Source organism: Oncorhynchus gorbuscha, linkage group LG16 (assembly GCF_021184085.1).
Source record: "Oncorhynchus gorbuscha isolate QuinsamMale2020 ecotype Even-year linkage group LG16, OgorEven_v1.0, whole genome shotgun sequence".
NCBI classification, from domain to species: Eukaryota; Metazoa; Chordata; class Actinopteri; order Salmoniformes; family Salmonidae; genus Oncorhynchus; species Oncorhynchus gorbuscha.
The window spans coordinates 25,841,261-25,865,312 of NC_060188.1; the positions used below are offsets into that span (position 1 = coordinate 25,841,261).

Here is a 24,052-nt window from a genome sequence, read left to right on the forward strand (position 1 = left end):
ACAATTTGGGTTTTAAGCTCTGAATATCAGCTTCCCAACTGCCTTTTTTTTTTTTTTTACCTTTATTTAACCAGGCAAGTCAGTTAAGATATTCTTATTTTCAATGACGGCCTGGGAACAGTGGGTTAACTGCCTGTTCAGGGGCAGAACGACAGATTTGTACCTTGTCAGCTCGGGGGTTTGAACTCGCAACCTTCCGGTTACTAGTCCAACGCTCTAACCACTAGGCTACGCCTCAGGAAGTTATCCTGAGCCCATGTGTTTACACAGCTTGAAATGCAGAAGTCTTTTCTTTTTCGCTATGATCAGCTCGTAAAAACATTACATATACAAACTTGAAACCACTGATCTTGACAATTTAGCCCACAGGATGAAACTCCTGGACAGCAGTTGTGAGTAGCCTGATTGTCCATTCCGTACCTGTCCTGGTTTTAGGAAATGTTGTTTTGTTAACGTGTCAGAGCATTTTTTATTTGATTTGGCGCCGTTGAGGTTTGGCTATTTGATCAGAGAAACCGGCATGATGTAAAAAGGTCTCTCATTATTACATTGTAGTACATTTGATCTCCAGCCAGGCTATACTGTATGCTCTTTCAACCACAAGCAATATCTGTTACATGATTTATGTTAGATCATTTTTGGACGGAACGTTGGTGGAGCGCCGCAGCGATGCATCTCTCCAACAGCACCCTGGAGAGCCGTGCTGGGAATGGACAAGATAAATATTTTGCGCCCCTGCCTTTGACAAAGTGGGCACTGCTTATCACCTAAAAAGCCCATATGCCACTGGTTGAGATAAAAAAATAGGGGGGGGGGGGCAGAATTATGTGAGGTTTTATGTGTTGTTGTTGGAGGAGCGTCTCAGTCAGTTTAGCTCAGAAAATGCAGCCTTGGTCAATCTGCTGCCATAGGTGGCCATCTAATGTCTCTCACTCTCTCATACAAACACGGCATGCGCACAAGCACACATATACAAACACACCAGAGGAGGCTGGTGGGATGACCTATAGGAGGACTGCGGTGGCTGTCTGACGTTTAAGAGGGAGGATGATTCTTTTTTTTATGGACATGGCCTTATTTCTGTTACAGCATATTGGAGGACTGTCATTCATATTCCCATTCACCCAGCTCAATGTAACATTGCTAGGTTTAGGCTACTACATGATGCTATCATTTTCCCTGTACCCATCAGGAGGTTGCTATAACTTACACTCTTAGAAAAATAGAGTTTGTTGGCTGTCCACATAGGAGAACCCTTCTTGGTTCTAGGTAGAACCCTTTTTGGTTCCAAGGAAAACTCTTTTGGGTTAAATGTAGAGCCCTTTGTGATAGATAGCACCTTTTTTCCTAAGAGTGTAGCCTACGAATGAATGTTTACAGCGTAGGTACACAGGTTGAGAGAATATTGAGTCATCAAGGTGACAGTGTGTGGCACATTCAGTACCGCCTTGCACACTCTTGCCTGTATCTAGCTGATTTAGAGTGTAATCATTAGTCCAACAGTTGCAAACGAGAGTTTCGATTGAACAAATTCCGATGTTTACCCCTATTTTGTTCTGTTTGCTTCCACTTAAAAAACGTTTTTCAACAGAATAAGCGTAATGAATACACCCCTGATCACACGTAACACAGTTCACTTTCATAGAAGCCACATACAAGCAGCTCATTGAATATATAATTCCTTCTCACAACTATCTATGCTCTCGCCCCCTCTCACATTTTCCCTTAGCGTGTGGACTTTGGTGCACAACACATCAGCTGTTTGTGACCAAGCCAAACCTTCATATCATGACCGCTAACTGCACACAGCCTACATCGTTGTCACGTCATAGTCATTATAGCTACTACAACTAACACTTTAGTAAACCTGCTACAATCATTCAGTACAGTGTACAGTCAGCAGAAAGCAGTTTAGCAGTTACACCGGATGGCCCGGTGGGAATGAATTAATATAACCAAAAGGTTACCTTGACTTGGAAGAGTTCCAGTGTTGGATAACCATAACTATCCAACACTCTCTGTTTGAGCCGGGTGTTTCAAATCAAATCAAATCGTATTGGTCACATACACATGGTTAGTAGATGTTAATGCGAGTGTAGCGAAATGCTTGTGCTTCTAGTTCTGACAATGCAGTAATATCTAACAAGTAATCTAACAAATTCACAACAACTACCTTATACACAGAAATGTAAAGGGATGAATAAGAATATGTACAAATAAATATATGGATGAGCGATGACCATGCGGCATAGGCAAGATGCAGTAGATGGTGTAGAATACAGTACATACATATGAGATGAGTAATGTAGGATATGTGAACATTATTAAAGTGTTGTTATTTAAAGTGACTAGTGATACCTTTATTAAGTCCATTTATTTAAGTGGCCAGAGATTTGAGTCAGTATGCTGGCAGCAGCCTCTCTATGTTAGTGATGGCTGTTTAACAGTCTGATGGCCTTGAGATCGTTTTTCAGTCTCTCGGTCCCAGCTTTGATGCACCTGTACTGACCTCGCCTTCTGGATGATAGCGGGGTGAACAGGCAGTGGCTTGGGTGGTTGCAGTCCTTGATGATCTTTATGGCCTTCCTGTGACATCGGGTGTTGTAGGTGTCCTGGAGGGCAGGTAGTTTGCCCCCGATGATGTGTTGTGCAGACCTCACTACCCTCTGGGTTTGAGGGTGGTGCAGTTGCTGTACAGCGGTGATACAGTTTGAGTAGGCTGAACTAGCTAACTGCATTAGATTCTAGCTAAGTAAGTGAAAGTGAAAGTGAAAAAAATATACTGTGAAATATTAGTGCCCAACACACACACACCTACCTCCTAAGGGATGAGTCAAGCCCTTAAACTAGACGTGATCATTCATTGGGATTCAGATCCAAGAATGATTTGTCTCCTCTCTCTGTCTCTCTCTCTCTGTCTTTCTCTCTCTCTGTGTTTCTCTCTCTCTCTCTCTCTCTCTCTCTCTCTCTCTCTCTCTCTCTCTCTCTCTCTCTCTCTCTCTCTCTCTCTCTCTCTCTCTCTCTCTCTTTTCTCCTTAATTTTGGAATAAATTAATTTGCTCAAAACTGTTTAACTATCGTCTTTCTCTTTGAGTCAACTACTCACCATATTTGATGCACTGCAGTGCTAGCTAGCTGTAGCTTATGCTTTCACTACTTTGATTGAGTGGACAACATGTCAGTTCATGCTGCAAGAGCTCTGATAGATTTGAGGATGTCCTCTGGAAGTTGTCATAATTACTGTGTAAGTCTATGGAAGGGGATGAAAACCATGAGCCTCCTAGGTTTTTGTATTGATGTCAATGTACCCAGAGGAGGATGGATGCTAGCTGTCCTCTGGCTACACCATGGTGCTACATCACAGAGTGCTGTTGATGCTACTGTAGAACTTCATTGCAAAACAGTGTGTTTGAATCAATTATTTTTAGTGACGTGAATATATTTAGTGTACCGTAATTGCTGGACTATTAAGCGCACCTGAATATAAACCGCACCCACTGAATAGTTAAAAAATATGTATTTTGTACATAAATAAGCCGCACATGTCTATAAGCCGCAGGTGCCTGCCGGTACATTGAAACAAATGAACTTTACACAGCCTTTAAACAAAACACATCTTGTAACAAAAATAAATAGGCTTTAACGAAACACGGCTTGTAACAAAAATTAAAACAGTAGCCTACCAAGAAAGTCATTGGTCACTATCTTCCTCCTCCTGTGCACTGAAACCACTGAAGTCATCTCCTTCGGTGTCGGAGTTGAATAGCCTCAGAATTGCTTCATCCGATGTTGGATCGTTTTCATTGTCGCTCTCGTCACTTTCATCCGGAGGCAAATACCCCGCTGATCTCATGCTGCCCCTTCAACACGCAGCAGTCCAGCCTTTCGAAACCCGTTGATGATAGTGGATTTTTTGACAATGCTCCACGCTGTCAGGACCCACTGGCAGACTTGACCATAAGTTGCTCTTCGCCTGCGGCCCGTTTTAGTGAAGAATTTCTCCCCACTTGTCATCCAAGCCTCCCACTGAACACGGCGCACCACCTTAAATGCACGATTTACACTGATGTCGAGTGGCTGCAAATACTTTGGGCCATCTGCTTTTCTTCCCTCTGAAAGCCTTTGTTGTCTTTTTGCACTGAGTCAGTTCCTCACGCTGCTGTTTACAAAGTCTTATAATCGACTCGTTAAGGCCAAGCTCCCGTGCAGCAGCTCTATTTCCTTTTCCAACAGCCAGATTTATCGCCTTCAACTTGAAAGCTGCATCATATGCATTTCTCCGTGTCTTTGCCATGATGAGGGTGACAAAATGACTACTGTAATCAGAATGATGGGAAGTTTGAGCGCGCTGGATTTACGTCACATTATGTGACGGTGCTCAGTGTTTTGGCGGCGGCATGAATCTTGCGAATGCGGGAAAAATCCATAAATTAGCCTCGTCATTGTATAAACCGCGAGGTTCAAGGTGTGGGAATAAAGTAGCGGCTTATAGTCCGGAAATTACAGTAGTTTTATCTAAAAAGGATAACTTTTTTAAATGTTTCACTATTTTTATATTCATGAAATTTCCTGAGGAGTATGTTCCTCCCCTTCTTCCACTGAGGAGCCTCCACTGGAGGACGAGCTCATTGTTATGGCTGGAACGGAGTCAAACATGTAGTTTCCATATGTTCAATGTGTTTGATACCATTCCAGTAATTCCATTCCAGCCCTTACAACAAGCCAATTCTCCTATAGCTCCGCCCACCAGCCTCCTCTGACACACACTCACGCACAGTTTAAAACGTACTCAAATACAAACGCACACAAAAGCCACAGCTCTCCTGAGGGCTTGTATACCGGTGCCGGAGACTTCTATCAGTCTGAGAGAGGTAGAGAGCGAGGGAGGGAGAAAGAGACAGAGAGAGAGAGGAGGAGGAAAGAAAGGTAAACTGCTTGGCTGGCTGTGTGCGTGGTTAGAATTCCTAATGAACATGTTTGTGAGTTTGACTGAGGAGCAGGCACGAGCAGCAGCAGACGAAGGGGACAGAGTCCTGCTCTGTGGCCCAGCCAGAGAGACTGATCCTGGGGGAGAGTGGGGACAGAGCCTCAGCCTGTCTGGTGGTAACAAGATATTCCCCCTAACAGCCTGGTGATCATCATGGTGTCTCAGTTGATAGTGGGCTGTGATTGATGAATGATGTGGAAGTGAGTAATGAGAAGGATTGTTTTGCAGATTAGAATGGAAGTTGTCACACACACACACACACACACACACACACACACACACACACACACACACACACACACACACACACACACACACACACACACACACACACACACACACACACACACACACACACACACACACACACACACACACACACACACACACACACACACACACACTCCCAGTCAACATTCAGTGCATTGATACAATCAGAAAGATGCTGTTTGAATTTCCTGCGGTGTAACGGTCGGTTGGCTTGCATACACACACACACAGGCTGAGCAACTGTGAGCGGCCCGACTTTCACTGAGCCAAATGACATCTGTAAACAGAGATCAGAAACAGAGCATCAATTCATGTGGGACTGCTTTTTTATTGACTTTGTTCCACTGGCTTTGGGTCGCCAGGCAACAAACACAAACGGTCTCTCTCTGTTTCACCTCCCAACTATCCTCTCGCATTAACATGAGTTATTTCTCTTTCAACAAGGACTGAACAGAGTTACCTGTGATAATTATGACTATGCTCATTAGAGGAGCGTACGCTTGGCTTTCCAGTGTTACACCGGGAGAGCACAGAGACTGCAGACATCACACACCTCAGGCCTGTTACAGACGAGCTGGAATGACAACATGCCTCGTCATACCACTGCCTTTTGAATCTGCCTATCAACCTCTCTCTCCTTTTCGTTCTCTCTCTCTCTCTGTGTCCCTCTCTCTCAATTTTTCAATTCAATTCAATTCAAGGGCTTTATTGGCATGGGAAACATGTGTTAACATTGCCAAAGCAAGTGAGGTAGATAATATACAAAGTGAATATATAAAGTGAAAAACAACAAAAAATAACAGTAAACATTACACATACAGAAGTTTTAAAAAACAGTAAAGACATTACAAATGTCATATTATATATATATATACAATGTACAAATAGTTAAAGGACACAAGATAAAATGAATAAGCATAAATATGGGTTGCATTTACAATGGTGTTTGTTTTTCACTGGTTGCCCTTTTCTCGTGGCAACAGGTCACAAATCTTGCTGCTGTGATGGCACACTGTGGAATTTCACCCAAAAGATATGGGAGTTTTTCAAAATTGGATTTGTTTTCGAATTCTTTGTGGATCTGTGTAATCTGGGGGAAATATGTCTCTCTAATATGGTCATACATTGGGCAGGAGGTTAGGAAGTGCAGCTCAGTTTCCACCTCATTTTGTGGGCAGTGAGCACATAGCCTGTCTTCTCTTGAGAGCCATGTCTGCCTACGGCGGCCTTTCTCAATAGCAAGGCTATGCTCACTGAGTCTGTACATAGTCAAAGCTTTCCTTCATTTTGGGTCAGTCACAGTGGTCAGGTATTCTGCCACTGTGTACTCTCTGTGTAGGGCCAAATAGCATTTTAGTTTGCTCTGTTTTTTTGTTAATTCTTTCCAATGTGTTAAGTAATTATCTTTTTGTTTTCTCATGATTTGGTTGGGTCTAATTGTGCTGTTGTCCTGGGGCTCTGTAGGGTGTGTTTGTGTTTGTGAACAGAGCCCCAGGACCAGCTTGCTTAGGGGACTCTTCTCCAGGTTCATCTCTCTGTAGGTGATGGCTTTGTTATGGAAGGTTTGTGAATCGCTTCCTTTTAGGTGGTTGTAGAATTTAACGGCTCTTTTCCTCTCTCTCTCTCTCTCTCTCTCTCTCTCTCTCTCTCTCTCTCTCTCTCTCTCTCTCTCTCTCTCTCTCTCTCAATTCAATTCAATACAATTCAAGGGGCTTTATTGGCATGGGAAACATGTGTTAACATTGCCAAAGCAAGTGAGGTAGCTAATATACAAAAGTGAAATAAACAATAAAAATTAACAGTAGAATTATACATACAAATGTTTCAAAACAATAAAGACATTACAAATGTCATATTATATTCTCTCTCTCTCTCTCTCTCTCTGTCTGTGTCTCTCTGTCTCTCTCTCTCTCTGTCTGTGTCTCTCTGTGTCTGTCTCTCTCTCTCTCTGTCTGTGTCTCTCTGTGTCTGTGTCTCTCTGTCTCTGTCTCATTGCATGCTACCGTGAACTGTTTCACAGAGCTGTTGAAGACGCTGTTGAAGATGTAATTGACCATGTGGACGGCCGTGTGACGGTGATGGCCTTAAAGCAACAATCCGTAGTTGAAACAATGACAAAGAATGTGCCTCCCTGTTTCGGTAAAAAGTTGAGGGATGGGGCTGGAGAAATGTTACCACTCTCATAGACAGCGCTATGTATGAAAGGACTGACCATCCATGATATCAAAATTATAGTTTTAACAATGTTTTGAGGCCATATAGTGTTTGTTTACAAGCATTGGAGTGAAACAAGCTTGTATTCTGGCTTCTGATGGGGTACGACTGTTGAACTAAGCTGATGACGCATTTACAGTATTAGTTCTATTCTTTAAGAATAAATGAGTACATATCAATCATTTATAAGTTATATTCTTTAAGAATCAATGTAAACATATCATTCATTTATAAAATGAATGCAGATTGCCACTTTAAGAGTCTGCTTCCCATAGCAGAGTCACCTCCTCATCCTTATTTAAATGACCTCCTTAAACATCACACGTGGTTATTATCTGGCTCTAGTCTAACACAAGCAGCAGTGGATGCTAAATGGACAGGACTGTTAAATGTCAACTATTGACATGGCTGGTAGAGGATGGGAGACAGGCAGGTGGGGTGGCATGGTGCTTATGTGGAGACATTCTCATGTTTCTCAAGCTAATATGACTCTTGTATGCAAGCGTGTGTGAGGGGGTGGGGTGTGTCTGTGAGGGGGGTGTGGGTGCTTGTGTGTGTCTCTCTGCAGGCAGGAATTGTTGTTTTTATTTGTAGTTGAGGTCACCCTAAGTGTTTTGGGCAAAGGGGGTGTGTCTGGCTGGTTGTTTTTGGCGGTGTCTGAATGGATGTGTTTGTTTGTGATGTTTGCTGAAATGCGTACTACTCACTACTTATTCATGCAGAAGCGAAGTGGAGGTCAAACGTTTCTATTTGTGAGAGTGTGTGTTCTGTAGTAGGGAGTGTGTGTTCACCATGTTCTCCATGCTCTCTGCTCTCCTCAGGGTAATTTAAGAGGCGCTGACATGCCTCCTGTGTTTGTGTGGGTCTACTTGGGGGTCGGGTTTTGATTGCACCAGGCAGGAAGGGCCTGTGCCCCTACTCCATGCCCAGAGAGGGGAGCCTTGGGCTGAATGTGGGGAGGGCTACTCCTCCCTCCTCCTTCTCCAGGGTGGTAGTATTTCAGGCTCACTGGACAGCAGGGACAGGCTCGTAAATAGAGGTTTAATTGCTGAGCCGCTATGCCGGGTGAGCCCGGGTCATTCAGCGAGAGATCAGCTCCGTGATTGATAATCCCCCAGTGCCTGGGGGGTGTGGCCAGGGAGGGAGGGGGGGGGCATGCCACAAAGCGGAAGCAGTGTATGTCAAGGCTGGCACTGCCCGTTCTCCCTCTGCCCCTCAGCCAGCATTCATCCCTCTCTACACAGCAGGCGCTACAGCCTCACACGCTGCATAGGGCTGCAGTAAGAACATCTTCTGGCCTCTCCCGCCTAATATCTCACACTGAAACAAATGTCTTTGGTCCTTGAGGGCCACCACCCAGTAGATTATTTTCAGGGGCCACAGATTGGGTTAGAGCTGCCCTCTAACATTCAGCTGTTGGAGGTGTTCAGTGTTCAGGCATCACCCACTTGTCTTCCTGCTCCTATTCTTCTTGCATGGTCATGTCAGCAGGAGTAGATGGTGTGGGAAAGACTGTACTGTACCATGTGTTTATGAATGAATAATGTATAGCTTTTTTAAGTCCTTTTTTTCAATGGAGTGAGGGATGCTTGTTAGTTTGGCAGGGGGTGGTTGGGTCGTGTGGTATAAGGACCCTTTATTGGCTGCCTGGAATGGGCAACACTCAAAGCTTTTTGAGAAAACATCTGATGGAGTCTCTGAGTGCTCCCAGACTGGCAATGTGAATAGCAGCTTTCATACCTCCTCTAATGTGTGTGTGTGTGTGTGTGTGTGTGTGTGTGTGTGTGTGTGTGTGTGTGTGTGTGTGTGTGTGTGTGTGTGTGTGTGTGTGTGTGTGTGTGTGTGTGTGTGTGTGTGTGTGTGTGTGTGTGTGTGTGTGTGTGTGTGTGTGTGTGTGTGTGTGTGTGTGTGTGTGTGTGTGTGTGTGTGTGTGTGTCTGCGTGTGTGCGATGTATGTGAGAGCAGGGGCAGGGGAAGTGTGTGTGTGTGTTTTAGAGGTTTAAGTGTGTATGTCTCCAAGGATTGGGTGTGTGTGTGAGTGGTTTGTGGGTATCCAGTACAGAAATACATCTAGGCGTAGGCAAGAGGCTTTCAGGGGGCTTTTCACATGTTGACATCTCAATCCATCACAGGGATTCTATAGAGCTGCCTTCATGTATTTATGGCAGGAGAGAGTAGGAGGGGAGGGAATCAACAAACACAGGTCTTTTCTCTCTCTGTGTGGATCTAGTCTGAAGGAGAGAAATCCCCCCCCCCCCCCCCCACACATGTACCATTCGTGTTGAGATGTGTTCAGGCAGCCTTTTTAAATCACATAGCATTTATCTGTCTGGGAAATTCCTTTTTCTGTTCTGTTTTTATTATATAATTATTCACTAGAGCCAAAAGGGTTCGCACCCCTTTCATAAGTCAGTTTGTGTTGTGCTTCTGTAACGATTGGTACACTGGTCTTACAAATGCCTCAGACTTAACTCATACAAGGCCAGATGTACCAATACTTACTACCTGTGCTAAGTTTGCACCTGCTATTGTTAACAGGGAACGGATTACAGTCAGTTCAACGTCTAGTTTTGATTTACATTTGGTTGAGTTGTCAAGTAAAGTGAATTCAACATGTAATCAACCAACATTTTTTCCCTGCCATTGGATTTAGGTTAAAAGGTAAAATAATAGTTGATAAAAATATGAAATTCCCTTACGTTGATTACTTTTTGCAAATCCGGTCAGTTTTCTACCTTGATTTAACAACATCACATTGCATTTTTGGGTTGAAATGACTTCGAAACGATGTTGATTCAACCATTTTTTAACCTTATTTGCTCCTATCTCATTCCTTAGCACAGAGTGGACAGACAGTGGTACAGAGTCAGACAGACTACAGACAGACCTACTGTTAGAGCCTTTGTTGTAGCAGGCTAGCACAGCAAGCAGGCGTGTAGTCACTCTGAGCGAAGCAGCTTGACTGATAGACAGCACAGCATGCTCCTCAGATAATCAGAGAGTAGCACTCTGTCTCCCCCCAGTGGTGCCGTACTGAACTGCACAGCCTCCTATGTTGTTATACAATCTATGATTAGTAGGGGATTGGGTAGTCCATAGGTAGTGAGTGTTCATGTGGGTGTGTATGGGTGTCTGTGTGTACAGTGTCTGTGTGTGGGGATGTACATTGAGTAGACAAAACATTAAGAACACCACCCTTTTGCCCTCAGAACAGCCTCAATTCGTCCGGGCATGGACTCATGGTGTTGAAAGGGTTCAACAGGGATACTGCCCCATGTTGACTCCAATGCTTCCTATAGTTCTGTGAAGTTGGCTGGATGTCCGTTAGGCGTTGTGCCGTTCTTGATACACACGGGAAACTGTTGAGCGTGAAAAACCCAGCAGCATTGCAGTTCTTGACCCACTCAAACCAGTGCGCCTGTCACCTACTACCATACCCCGTTCGAAGGCACTTAAATATTTTGTAATCCTCATTCACCTCCAAATGGCACACACACACACACACACATACACAATGTCTCAACTGTCTCAAGGCTTAAAAATCCTTCTTTAACCTGTCTCTCCTTCATCCACACTGATTTTGCAGTGGATTTAACACGTGACATCAATAAGGGACCATAGCTTTCACCTGGATTCACCTGGTCAGTCTATGTCATGGAAGGAGCAGGTGTTCTTCATGTTTTGTACTCTCAGTGTATGTCTCTGCGAGGGTGTGTGGGTACTGACAGCCAGGGCTTTACTTCAGACAGGCCTAGGATCAGATGCCTCACCCACCTACACCGAACCGTCTGAATCAGAGTTCTTATTGCGCCCCTGTCTTTTATGGGCTATTGGCTTTAACAGGGGGGCTTTGTGCAGAGACACAGAGGGCAGGGGAGAATCATATCGGGATGGCTCCATTGTTCCCAGCACACGTCTGTGCTCTAACACGCCGTTATAGCACTGTGACACTGGGCACCTCAGACTCACAGAGCCTTGCCTCTCTAATCCACTGGCGCTGGACATAAGCCTGGGACTGGCCCTGATCCTTCACCTCTGACCTCTCACCCCCACTGGTCTGTTCTCGACACCTTCTCTCTCATCCTTTCTGTTGTGTCTCATCTCGATCCCTTCTCTTTCTCCTCTCCTCTCTTTCTACATTTCTGTTCTCTCTCATCTCTGCCCTCTTCTCTCCCCTCTTCACTCTCCTCTTCCCTGCAACTCTTCACCGTGTCATTGCAGTGAATGGGAATGTGTTCCCCGTCAAGTTACCTGTCAAAAGAGAAGGTTAACGGCACCATAAATAACAGATCCTTCTCTCCTCTCCCAGGAAGGAAGCGTCCGTTCAGCCCACCCTCGGTGTTAGAGATGGAGGAGGACAGGAGCGAGTTAGGAGTGGGGATGGGGTTGACTGTGGACAGCGAGGTGTGCTGTGACCCCCAGGAGGAGGGTGTAGTCCTGGGGGAGCAGCCAGGTCCAGTTGGGGGCACCCTGCCCTCCTCTGACCACAGCAGGCCCAAGAGGGAAAGGAAGCAGCGCTGTTACACAGTGTGTGACGTGTGTAACATCCAGCTCAACTCCCCAGCCCAGGCCCAGATACACTACAACGGCAAGTCTCACCAGAAGAGACTCAAACAGATGAGCAACGGGAAGGTCCAGCACGGCAACACAGGTAGGACACCCCACCCACTTTCTGCGCTACTCTGCAGCTGTACCCTACTCTACCCCTACATTGTTCTGTGGCTGTCCCCATAGGGTAACTCGTTTCAGTTCCAGGTAGAACCCTTTGTGGTTCCAGGTAGAACTCTTTTGGGTTCAATGTATAACCCCCTGTGGAAAGGGGTTCTACATGGAACCCAAAAGGGTTCTACCTGGAACCAAAAATAGGATCTTCGAAGGGTTCTCCTTTGAGAACCCACAGCCGAAGAACCATTTTTGATTCAAAATCGAAAACTTTTTTTCTAAGACTGTACAGTACCCTACTCCACTATAACACTCTGAGGCGGCTCACCTCTGTACTCCCTTACCAGCCGAGGAGAGAAATGATAGTGTGCACACTTTTGACAAAGTGTGAATATGAGTTCTACCCCCCAATGACACGTCAAGCTGCATTATATAACCTAGTAAGGTGCATCGGTACTCTGTTTTACCTGTTTCATCATACGTTCAGTACATTCAGTACATTTATAAGAGGACACTGTGATAATGAGTATGACATGTGAACATGGAGAGCTGCTACAGCTGTAGGATCTTAATTTGATCGCCCTGTTGCAGGAGAACTTTCCTGCAATGCAGGAATTGTATTTCAGGTTTAAAAAGGTTTCTGACATTTGTAATTCCCACATTGAAATTTCAGACATGAGTTTCCTTTCAAAATAATTATAAATAAACCCCTACAAAAATGTTGATTCATAATAATCCACATAATAATTCACATTTCCTGTTGCTGCAGGATTATTTTCCTAAACTGGCTCAACCTGTATAGCTGTGTATGGAAGTGTGTATAGTGTAGAAGTGTGTATGGAAGTGTGTATATTGTAGAAGTGTGTATGGAAGTGTGTATAGTGTAGAAGTGTGTATGGAAGTGTGTATAGTGTAGAAGTGTGTATGGAAGTGTGTATGGAAGTGTGTATATTGTAGAAGTGTGTATGGAAGTGTGTATAGTGTAGAAGTGTGTATGGAAGTGTGTATAGTGTAGAAGTGTGTATGGAAGTGTGTATAGTGTAGAAGTGTGTATGGAAGTGTGTATAGTGTAGAAGTGTGTATGGAAGTGTGTATAGTGTAGAAGTGTGTATGGAAGTGTGTATGGAAGTGTGTATAGTGTATGGAAGTGTGTATGGAAGTGTGTATAGTGTAGAAGTGTGTATGGAAGTGTGTATAGTGTAAAAGTGTGCATGGCGCTATATAGTCTTCCCTAGCCTGAGGCTGGACACAGAGGGAGGAGAACAAAGCTGAGTTAAGTCATTAATTGGCTGACTAATTAATTGCTGGTTACTTTAGATCGTTCTGGTCCCTGCTCACTCCGGGGTAGCTACAGCAGTGGCTGCAGTGAAGGTGCAGGTTTTCCCCGTAGATTTGAATATATAGTGAAACTGGCTACATGTTCAGAGGTGAGTCCTTTCTGTCTCCCACTCTCTCTTTACTTGTAACCCTCCTACGCAGCTCGAAAACACGCTCACCAACCTGGAGAATCTGCTCCCAAACACTCATCACTCACTCTTGAATACTCTATCTCTCTCTCTCTCTCTCTCTCTCTCTCTCTCTCTCTCTCTCTCTCTCTCTCTCTCTCTCTCTCTCTCTCTCTCTCTCTCTCTCTCTCTCTCTCTCTCTCTCTCTCTCTCTCTCTCTCTCTCACACACATCTCCGCATGAAAACTAGTCTGACCCACTTCAGGTGCAGAAATCTCATACAAACAGCACATAATTACATAGCAACGGAGAGCACGGCAACGCTTGCCATGGCCACAGATTATTTGGCCCTGATTGGCTGCTGGCAGGCTGCTGTAGGCATGATGGTGCAGTGTGTTTCTACTCCAACCCTGTAGGGGGCAGCAGTGGGGCCAGACCTCCCTTGAGATTGCCTGGGGAACCATGGAACATCTGACTCAGCACTACAGGAAAGTACACAAACAGTCAATAGTCATCCGCTTAGGTCGTTCAGATAACTGGCTTTGGCAGTTAGTATACACCTGTGATGGCTGTGTGTTAACACAATGTAGCAGCAGTAATCTGGGAAGCAGAGAGATCACGATACACACATACAAACATACCACATCTCTCTTCTCCCATCTCTCTCCCGCCCCCTCTCTCTCCTCTCCCCCTCTCTCTCTCTCACCCTCCACCTTCCCTCTCTCCCCCTCCCTCTCTCCTCTCTCCCCCCCCCCTCTCTCTCCTCTCCCCCTCTCTCTCTCTCACCCTCCACCTTCCCTCTCTCCCCCTCCCTCTCTGTAGTCACACAAGGAATAGTCGGCTTAGTAATGCAGCCATGCTGCCTGCAGGTGTGTTGCTCCTGTGGACTTCCTTCTTTGCAGTCCTTCCAACCGTCCTCCTTTCCCTTTCCTGATTGCTTCATTGCTTCAGTGAGCAGAGCCCAGCCCAGTGCCTTGTGGCCAGTCAGTCTTTAAGAAGGATGGGCAGAATGAGGCCTGACGTGGCCACTGACCGTCACTGTCTAAGACCTGGGTCAGCTAGGGCATGGTCTGACTCAGACCAACACACACACACACACACGCACGCAGGCTTTGTCCCCAACACCCTGGCACAGCTTCGGCAGCAGAGAGAGATTGGGTGAGAGAGAGAGAGAGAGAGAGAGAGAGAGAGAGAGAGAGAGAGAGAGAGAGAGAGAGAGAGAGAGAGAGAGAGAGAGAGAGAGAGAGAGAGAGAGAGAAGGGAGTGTGTGTGGTGTACGGTGCAGGTTCCCTCTGACACACAGTCACAATCATGCAGCCTTATCTGTGCTCACCTTCTGCTGACTCCCACAGGCCCACGGCCTCAGCTCACACACACACACACACACACACACACACACACACACACACACACACACACACACACACACACACACACACACACACACACACACACACACACACACACACACACACACACACACACACACACACACACACACTGCAAACATGTGTGGATGTTTGCAATCTGTGTGGATGTTGAAGGGCGCGTGATTTTCAGTATGTAAATGTATATTCCTGTGCGTGTGTGTGTGCCTCCCAAAGAATCCTCTCCATGTCAGCTTGTGTTACCCTTCCTCTCTGCTTCACTGAACTGACAGAGGGTCCAGGCTTTTCTTCTCTCTCTCTCTCTCTCTCTCTCTCTCTCTCTCTCTCTCTCTCTCTCTCTCTCTCTCTCTCTCTCTCTCTCTCTCTCTTGTTCTCTCTCTCTTACACACACAACCTCTCGCTCTGTCTCTCTCTCTCTCTCTCTCTCTCTCTCTCTCTCTCTCTCTCTCTCTCTCTCTCTCTCTCTCTCTCTCTCTCTCTCTCTCTCTAAACCCCAACACATGGTGATGGGCAACCACAGTGAATCGAAAAAGGCTTTCATTTCTATTTCAGCTGTATATGATGATACAACTTTACTTAGCGCGTTCAGGAATAATGCATTGTTAGTTGTTATAATCAAGTATAAGCCCCTACTGTGTCTTCTAAATCAATTGAAATGTGTTATTTCTTTCTGTGTTATTTTGCTTTACATATTCTAAATGGCTACTATACTTTTTACGTTCCGTGGTCCTTTTGTGGTCATTTCCAAACCTCTTCAAACTACTCCTATAACAAAATAACAACTGAGAAACACATGATGCAAAAACAAGTATTATTTATTAGAAAATATGATATGCAGACGAACAATGTCCTGTATGGGCATGTTATTCCTGTATGGGCACGTTATTCCTGTATGGGCACGTTATTCAGTGTTTCCCCTTGTTGGACCGACGGCGGCGGCGGGCTCTCTTCTTAGTTGAACCACGGGAGGTCACCCACACGGGAGCTGTTTGAGCATCTTTACAGCCATCTGTCTCCCTCTCAGCTCCTCTCTCCTTGTGTTCATCTCCACGGAGCTCTGATGCAACCATTATCTATGGAAAGAAAATAAACGTCGTCTCATTAGGAAAACAAATACATATTTGAATTCGTGCTCCGGGGTAAAATGTATTGATAACATTGTGGTGTTTATAGTGACATGTACAGTAAGTAAAATGTCAGCAGTATATTTAACAGTATATTTAACTATGATGGGTAAATGTCACTATTTGGACCTAGTCTAATGTTGTTCCGAAATCCTTTCTCAGACCCCCTCATACCCCTAATCGTTCCTTCACATCACATTACCTGCAGTAGTCCTCGGACACTTAAGGTGTTCAGCAGGCCCACGCCGTACAACCAGCAGCCAAGAGCCAGAACCGTGCAGCCTGCAGCCTCTATCCTCCTCTCTTCTGCCCCATTAATCACGTCCACTATCTTCTTCCACACAAGCTCACCCGCTCCCGCTCTCTCCCTACTCCTGAGCTCAGCTACTCGGGTGCGAGGCGTTCCGAGGCTGGCCGTAGAACCACTGGTTGTCTGGTGCAAAGCGCTAATGTCTCTGAATTTCTGGTCAATACTGTTTCTGGTCTGAGTGGTGGTGGCCTTGTCCGAGCCACAATGGCCCACAGGGCAGGAGCCCATCTCCTGTTTCTGTAGCATGAGGCAGCTTGATGTATCCGCCCTGGATAGGACACAAGTCTGTCGCAGGGCCTTACTCCCAATCCATCTCCTTAATGTGTGCCAAGCTGAGAGGCATCGGGTCCCCTTTTCAGAGTCTCTGGTATGACTCGACCGTGGGTAAACCACCCGACCTTCCAATCTCAGGGCGGACACTCTAACGACAAGGCCACTGAGTCGGTTAGTGTTGTTTGTAGCTACCCGGGTCGCAGGTGGTTCCAAGCTGACCATAACACAAGCCTCTCCGGTGCACTTGTACAAACTGTGTCCTGTGGTCTCGCTGGTGTTCTGTTTGGTCCAGGGTTGTTGATGGAGGTTGATGGTGCTGGTGTTCTGTTTGGTCCAGGGTTGTTGATGGAGGTTGATGGTGCTGGTGTTCTGTTTGGTCCAGGGTTGTTGATGGAGGTTGATGGTGCTGGTGTTCTGTTTGGTCCAGGGTTGTTGATGGAGGTTGATGGTGCTGGTGTTCTGTTTGGTCCAGGGTTGTTGATGGAGGTTGATGGTGCTGGTGTTCTGTTTGGTCCAGGGTTGTTGATGGAGGTTGATGGTGCTGGTGTTCTGTTTGGTCCAGGGTTGTTGATGGAGGTTGATGGTGCTGGTGTTCTGTTTGGTCCAGGGTTGTTGATGGAGGTTGATGGTGCTGGTGTTCTGTTTGGTCCAGGGTTGTTGATGGAGGTTGATGGTGCTGGTGTTCTGTTTGGTCCAGGGTTGTTGATGGAGGTTGATGGTGCTGGTGTTCTGTTTGGTCCAGGGTTGTTGATGGAGGTTGATGGTGCTGGTGTTCTGTTTGGTCCAGGGTTGTTGATGGAGGTTGATGGTGCTGGTGTTCTGTTTGGTCCAGGGTTGTTGATGGAGGTTGATGGTGCTGGTGTTCTGTTTGGTCCAGGGTTGTTGATGGAGGTTGATGGTGCTGGTGTTCAGGTCAATGTGAGGCGTGCTGGCCCACTGCCTAATGCCGATGGGGGTTATCAGGGCGTCCCGAAAAACCGTGCCGTCCAGATGTTGTAATGCCAAGATTACATGCACCAACAAGTGAATGCTGATAGAGTACAAAGCCATCTCTCAATCAAGAAATCTGGCTGAGCAAATTCAAAAGGCAACTACTCTCTACAGTGATAGGTGAGTTGTGGGGTTCAGAATGCTTGATTGGACTGTTGTGCTGTAGGTGTCTATGATGTCACAGGGGGCATCCAACATGTCACCTAGGTTGAAGATAACTAGCATGTCACCCCACCCTCCTTTATGACATCATCATTGAAAATAAGAATTTGTTCTTAACTGACTTGCCTAGTTAAATAAAAAGGTAAAATTGGGATATAGATGCGGTAAAAAGGTCAATCGAACTCAACCAATCATGACCCTTGCAACGCCAGGGATATGGGTTCGATTCCCACGGGGGACCAATACGGGGGGGTGTAACTGATGGAAATGTAAGTCGCTCTCGGTAAGAGTGTCTTCTAAATTACTATAATTTAGGCTTTTGTTTAAATGTGCTTTTCACACCATGTAGAGGTATAAATCGGAGTATAATGCTTGTTTGAATATCAACCCCAACACATGTTCATGTCATTGTTCCCAATCAACTGCATTACAGTCAAAAAGCGACTGACAATGATTTCTGTATGCTAGGTATGCTAACCAGCTTACACGAACGGGAGTTAGCATTAAACAGTCACTTCTTCTAAGCCTAAACAGGGACAACGTCTACATGGTATACAACAATAACAGCCAAATATATCCAAATCGGATTTAACTAACCACACTGTGGGTCTGTTATGATACATAAATCATGACGGGTTTGACGAATATCCACTTTGTTGGAGCAGGTTTGTTGAATGTGCCCAATCTGATCAATGTAACGTCTGCTTTCCATTTACTGCATCTATGGTCAAGTTGAAAACCATAGAATTCATTTAATATGTAATGTAATGTTGTAAACTCTGGTGTTTCTCATCCTAAAGCTTGTTCTCCATATTCCTTTTCAATGTTTTAAATGGTGAGCCAACATGTTTTGACCACTTTTATCTCCAAAACGAGTTTTACGTTGGCTCTCTCTTGTCTCTCTGCAGCAGATATATAGTGAGCAATATGTTTGGAATATGGAATTGCAATATGTATCGAGGGGAATTCCCAGACCTACTGTTCACCACTTCCCCATAAAGTACCAGCCACCATGGTCTCTCTTGGTCTGATTTGACCTGATGTCACTGGAGGGTGTGGCTTGGTCTGATTTGACCTGATGTCACTAGAGGGTGTGGCTTGGTCTGATTTGACCTGATGTCACTAGAGGGTGTGGCTTGGTCTGATTTGACCTGATGTCACTAGACGGTGTGGCTGCTCAGACCACAGTAAAGGCTGTGTCTGTGTCTGAGTTGCTATCTGTTATTTTCTGCTTGGTATATTTTTTTTCGAACTTTGAGAACATGCTAGTGTGTGTGTGTGTGTGTGTGTGTGTGTGTGTGTGTGTGTGTGTGTGTGTGTGTGTGTGTGTGTGTGTGTGTGTGTGTGTGTGTGTGTGTGTGTGTGTGTGTGTGTGTGTGTGTGTGTGTGTGTGTGTGTGTGTGTGTGTGTGTGTGTGTGTGTGTGTGTGTGTGTGAAACAGAGAGAGAGACTGCCTCTACCTCTCATCTTTCTGATCTTTCTCCTATCTCCACGGCCGAGGATTAAGCTTGTTGTTGTGATATGTGAGTCAGTGTGTGTCTCTTCATGGTCCCTGTCTGTCTGTCTCTATCTCTCTCTCTCACTCTGTTTTAATAAAGCGTGAGGGATTGGATTAAAGGCTGGGATTTTCTACATGAATGCATTTACGCATCTGCGTTTTATTTTTGTGCCGCCTCGCCATTTTCCCATTTTATTTCTTCCCTGTGGAGGGAAATGACTTTCCTTGTTCTCTGTGCCTTTGGACGTGTGTGTGGCAAGTCCGTCCCTGATTGGTCCATCTGAAGTGTCTGTCAATCTGTCATCTGTAGAAGACTCCAGTGAAAGAGTATCTCTAATATAATATCTAATACAGAAACCTTTCCTGTCTCCTCATAGCATATGCAAACACTTTGGCTGTGTAGTCTATCTGGTTGTGTAGTCACTGTCTATCTGTCTGTCTGGCTTTAATGTTTAACCATGTCTGTACTGTTTAACCTTGTCTGTCTGTCTGTCTGTTTACTGTCTGTCTTTACTGTCTTTACTGTCTTTACTGTCCTGTCTGTCTGTAAGCTGTCTGTCTGTCTGTCTGTCTGTCTGTCTGTCTGTCTGTCTGTCTGTCTGTCTGTCTGTCTGTCTGTCTGTCTGTCTGTCTGTCTGTCTGTCTGTCTGTCTGTCTGTCTTTACTGTTTACCACTGTCTGTCTGTGTGTCTGTCTTTACTGTTTATCCATGTCTGTCTGTGTGTCTGTCTTTACAGTTTATCACTGTCTGTCTGTGTGTCTGTCTTTACAGTTTACCACTGTCTGTCTGTGTGTCTGTCTTTACTGTTTATCCATGTCTGTCTGTGTGTCTGTCTTTACTGTTTATCCATGTCTGTCTGTACTGTTTATCCATGTCTGTCTGTGTGTCTGTCTTTACTGTTTATCCATGTCTGTCTGTGTGTCTGTCTTTACTGTTTATCCATGTCTGTCTGTACTGTTTATCCATGTCTGTCTGTGTGTCTGTCTGTACTGTTTATCCATGTCTGTCTGTGTGTCTGTCTGTACTGTTTATCCATGTCTGTCTGTGTGTCTGTCTTTACAGTTTACCACTGTCTGTCTGTGTGTCTGTCTTTACTATTTATCCATGTCTGTCTGTGTGTCTGTCTTTACTGTTTATCCATGTCTGTCTGTACTGTTTATCCATGTCTGTCTGTGTGTCTGTCTGTACTGTTTATCCATGTCTGTCTGTGTGTCTGTCTTTACTGTTTATCCATGTCTGTCTGTGTGTCTGTCTTTACTGTTTATCCATGTCTGTCTTTACTGTTTATCCATGTCTGTCTGTGTGTCTGTCTTTACTGTTTATCCATGTCTGTCTGTACTGTTTATCCATGTCTGTCTGTGTGTCTGTCTTTACTGTTTATCCATGTCTGTCTGTCTGTGTCTGTTTTTACTGTTTATCCATGTCTGTCTGTGTGTCTGTCTTTACTGTCTGTCTGTCTGTCTGTCTGTCTGTCTGTCTGTCTGTCTGTCTGTCTGGTCCTGTCTTGTCCTGTCCTGTGGAGACTAGGCTGTACTGTTTATCCATGTCTGTCTGTGTGTCTGTCTGTCTGGTGTTGTCCTGTCTTGTCCTGTCCTGTGGAGACTAGGCTGTACTGTTTATCCATGTCTGTGTGTCTGTCTGTCTGGTCTTGTCCTGTCTTGTCCTGTCCTTTGGAGACTAGGCTGTACTGTTTATCCATGTCTGTCTGTCTGTCTGTCTGTCTGTCTGTCTGTCTGTCTGTCTGTCTGTCTGTCTGTCTGTCTGTCTGTCTGTCTGTCTGTCTGTCTGTCTGTCTGTCTGTCTGTCTGTCTGTCTGTCTGTGTCTTGTCTGTCTGTCTGGTCTGTCCTGTCCTGTCCTTGTCCTGTCCTGTGGAGACTAGGCTGTACTGTTTATCCATGTCTGTCTGTCTGTCTGTCTGTCTGTCTGTCTGTCTGTCTGTCTGTCTGTCTGTCTGTCTGTCTGTCTGTCTGTCTGTCTGTCTGTCTGTCTGTCTGTCTGTCTGTCTGTCTGTCTGTCTGTCTGTCTGTCTGTCTGTCTGTCTGTCTGTCTGTCTGTCTGTCTGGTCCTGTCCTGTCCTGTCCTGTCCTGTCCTGTCCTGTCCTGTCCTGTCTTGTGGAGACTAGGCTGTACTGTTTATCCATGTCTGTCTGTCTGTCTGTCTGGTCTTGTCCTGTCCTGTGGAGACTAGGCTGTACTCACTATCTGTTTTCATCTAGTATAAATATCCAAAGCATATCCAAGGGTTTTGTTGTCACACAGCGCTCTGTCAAATTAACAGAACATTCTGCCACGTTGTTAAATGGCTCAGCATATCAATCCCTGCATTTCCTCTGTTCCCTTTTTAATGCATTTTCTCGCTTATCCAACTGACCTGCAGTGTTCAACCATAGAATGATATATATTTGTGTTCAACATCCTGTTACATTCTCTGTTTGTAATGGATGTCTAGTCATCATAACTGCCTTGTCTGTTTGGTTGCACCCCGCTACTGGAGTCCATTAGGAGATGTCCAGCCCTCCACCCCCTCCACCCCAGGCCCTTGGTGAGAAAGCCCAAAGAAAGGCTGTGTTTCTGGGCAGTGCACAGCCTCACTTCCCCCTCTCTCCCTGCAGCATATTATCCTTACTCCAGGCCCCATCATTTGTTTTTCACCTTTATTTAACTAGATAAGTCAATTGCGAACCAATTCTCATGTACAATAGCGACCTGGCCAAGAGGCATAACATTGTAACAGTGAACAGGACAACACAACAAAAACATAAAACTATACAGAGGAAATGTACAAATTCATCAAATATACAACAATAAGAAATTCACGGTGGGTTTGAGTAGAAACATTAAAGGTGTAAGAATATTTGAAAGATAATACACAACGCAGAGGACGAGAGGTCAATAGAGTAATATCAATGGGTCAGAGACCGGGGAGGAACTTCAGTCCGGGACTCATAGCTACATGGCAAGCTCTCATTGGTCCAAATTGTTTATACATTGAACCTGAAATAGGATACTTGTTCATTTGGCCATTGGCCCAGTTTCAATGCAAGAAATTCTAATTGGTCAACCACAGGCTAGTGCAGGGTTATACAACTACATCCTGTCCCTTTGTTCTGTGGAGAGATTCACTGAGGACAGGTGAGAATGAACATCTACCTCTCAGCATAACACGGCCTCTTCGAATACACCTATTTTCCTCCCCCTGATTTGCTTTGGGGTTTGTGTTATTGAAGAGTAACATCAACTGCTAACCAAGGCAACACAACAGACTTAATGATGAGCAGGTACCTTGATCAGATAGCAGCTCAGGTAATATGTTTTAGAATGAGTGTGGTGGGATGAATGTGTCACCTAAGAAGACCCAGATTACACCGGAGTGGCTTATTATCTCTGTTAGAGGGATAGTAGAGGAGAGAGGTGCTGGGCGGTGGGAGAGGGAGAGGGAGATAGAGGGTGATAAAGGGGGGGGGGGGCGGAGTAAAGGAAAGACAGGGAGGCAAATGGATGAGGAATGATGAACACGAAAGCCAAATTGAGAAGAAGGGGAGAGAGGTAGAGAGAGAGAGAGAGAGAGAGAGAGAGAGAGAGACTGTCATTTACCCAGAGAGACACATAGATAAACACTGTCATTTACCCAGTGAAGATGGGCTGCCCAGTAATGGACACATGATAGATGGCCATTGGAAGTTTGTACTAGCCCAAAGTTCACACACACTTACCATCTGTCACATCTGACGTGTGGTTTTACTAGTGCCTTTGACTCATTCCTGGTTGCCTGTGTGTGTTTTGCTCCCTGGGGACTCATATTGAGACAGCCCAGAACGAACAGAGGTACAGTATAGAGGTGTGGAGGAGAGAAAGAGAGAGACAGAGAGAAGAGGAAAGAGGAGAGAGAGAGACTCTCTATGTGCTCACTACCCACAAAATGAGATGGAAACTGAGCTGCACTTCCTAACCTCCTGCCCAATGTATGACCATATTAGAGAGACATGTTTCCCTCCAATTACACAGATCCACAAAGAATTCGAAAACAAATCCAATTTTTATCATAACTCCCATATCTACTGGTTGAAATTCCACAGTGTGCCATTACATCAGCAAGATTTGTGACCTGTTGCCACAAGAAAAGGGCAACCAGGGAAGAACAAACACCATTGTAAATACAACCCATATTTATGCTTATTTATTTCCCTTGTGTACTTTAACCATTTGTACATTATTACAACACTTTATATACATTATATAGTCTCTCTCCCATACAGAAGTTTCAAAACAATAAAGACATTACAAATGTCATGTTATTTATATATACATGTATATATATATATATAAATAATGTGACATTTGTAATGTCTTTATTTTTTGGAAACTTCTGTATGTGTAATGTTTACTGTTAATTTTTGTTGTTTATTTCACTTTTGTATATTATCTACCTCACTTGCTTTGGCAATGTTAACACATATTTCCCATGCCAATAAAGCCCCTTGAATTTAATTGAATTGAGAGAGGGAGAGGGAGAGGGAGAGAGATGGGGAGACTAGGCCTCACAGACAGACTTAGAGAGGGACCGCCATGTATAGCACAAAACAAACCCTGAAATAGATAGCTCATCTCACTGGCAATTAGTCAAGATGACAGTGTTTCTCTGTCAGCGGATCCTGTGGACGAACACACACAGCTCTGTTTGTGACTCTCTTTAATTGAACCACATGGTCACGCTCGTCACACACACA

The 24,052-nt window shown here is 45.0% G+C and overlaps 1 pseudogene; it reads left to right on the forward strand.

Annotated features, from left to right (window-relative positions):
- Positions 1-24,052, forward strand: part of LOC123999718 — a 285,463-nt pseudogene that overhangs the window by 104,018 nt on the left and 157,393 nt on the right.